Genomic DNA, 2,151 nt, shown 5'->3' with positions numbered 1-2,151 from the left:
CATAAATAAACATTGATTTTTTTGTCATTTTGCATACAAATGTATTAACATACATTTGTGATAAGTCTCGACGTGACATTTGTAAAATTAATTTATATCGCATCTGAGAATAGATCGAGTGATGGAGTAATGGATCGATTAACAAACGTCTTTTGTAAGATATTTTAAAAATAGTATATTGCATAAACATTCTGTTATATATCGTATACTGAACGACAATAATTTTAATTTAGAAAAAAAAAACAAGTTTTTAGATCAATTTTACAATTAGTGAAATATTATTTAACAAAAAATCATAAGTTAAAATAAATGTTCTAAATTTACAAATTATTCTCTATAAAAAACGGTACAAATATCACGAAGAAAATAAGTATACAAATATACAACGCAATTGATTATGATGATGGTTGCATTATGATGTTCTTTATATATATCCTGTTTGAATTCTTGTACTTGTTCAAATTCTCCTGTTCTGGTTCAGAATTAGTGCAATTCTACAAGTTTGGAAAAAGAAAACTCAACAAACAAACCAATTTTTATGTTATTCTCTCGTACTATTCTACTATTAATTAATTAACATCGCATACGCGAAAGTGAATCTAATTTTACATACTCGATTAAGCACAACTCTCGCCGAAGAGTGGGAAAAAGAAATAAAAGAGAAAAAAAAATATGCGCCTCACAGCAGAGTTTCCCGTGACTTAATTTGTCGGAAAACAAGAGTTTTTTTTTCATTACTTAAGTTCCTCCACTCTTTGTTAAAAGTCGTGTTTGACATTTTTTCTCTTATGCTCGGATTAACGTGTTCAATCATCTGATTTAAGTTTTTTTTTTGTTTTGCTTGACATGCATATGTAAGGTTATGTTTATTGCGCATACGTGATCTGCGCGAAAATACGATAGTAGGATGTCAACACGAGCGAAGAACTTAACTAATGAGAGTTAACTCAATAGAGTAGATTTAAGAGAATTTAATTCACGAGGAACTCGACTGTAAGAGTTGAAATATTAAAAGAAAGTATTTAAAAAATTTTATTTATTAAATTGAATTTAAACATTCAACGAAGTGTTGACCATTAGAGATATAACAATTATAATAAGACAATGACACACAAATAAATCTCGCAAGAAAGCACCACAAAACTTGATATCTTCTAAAAAGTTAAACATTTCTTGTTCTGGAGTCTCTAAAATTAATTTCTAATGAAGCATTTTATTTAATATGTATTCGATTTTAAGTCCTTTTTCAATCGATTTTTTCACGAAGTTTTGTATATAAAGACTTCAAGGTTTTAAATATTTTTTACATCCATGCGTTATGTGAAACTCTGTTACACACAAAAAAAAAAACAGATTCTCTTTGTGGTGAAAAAATAACCGTCAAGAGGTTTACATAATAAAAGAGACTTTTCAAGTCCACTCGAATAATATAACTGTTGACTGTGTCACTAGAAGATATCAAATTTATATTAGTTTTTGTCATGCGGTTTTCATTTGCTCCATTTTCACAAATGCTTCCAGTCATAAATATAATACGTACATAATTTCCTGATTAATATTTCATATTATGACTGCGTTCGCTTTGGGTACTTACGTGTTTTAAACATCAGTCCGTCTTTATTGTTTTTTAAATGTAGAACAGAGATAAACTTGACGCGCTCAAAGAGCGTGAGCGTCTAAAGCGAACGCACTCTAATTTGTATATATTTTGTTATAAGAAATTATTGTAACAATTAGACTTCTTCTTTTATTAATTTCTTTTTGTATCAATTTCGTGTGTTTCTTCAAGATATTAATAATTTTTATATTAAACAAGATAATATTACAAGACTAGTCAAAATGTAAACATTTAAGTTCCACATTTAAGCTTTTATATGCACACAAACACACACACACACGTATAAAATATTACTAAAAGACTGTTTTTAAATGGGACATAAACAATTATTAGAGTTGGGCATTTTTTTAAATTTCTATCAAGCAGTTTACATCTAAATAAATTTATATTTGCTGCCGCTAATAGTATTGGAAAGCATAAATAGCTAAACTCCGTCGAAAACTTTGTTTTTTTCACTCTATCATATATTTCTTTTACTGCTTATATAATTATATAATTCAATTGTATAATTTTAATTATAATATAATTAATTT

The sequence above is a fragment of the Pseudomyrmex gracilis genome, unplaced genomic scaffold (assembly GCF_002006095.1).
Source record: "Pseudomyrmex gracilis isolate BER0280 unplaced genomic scaffold, ASM200609v1 scaffold_87, whole genome shotgun sequence".
Classification (NCBI taxonomy): Eukaryota; Metazoa; Arthropoda; class Insecta; order Hymenoptera; family Formicidae; genus Pseudomyrmex; species Pseudomyrmex gracilis.
Note: the sequence above shows the minus strand (reverse complement) of the source record.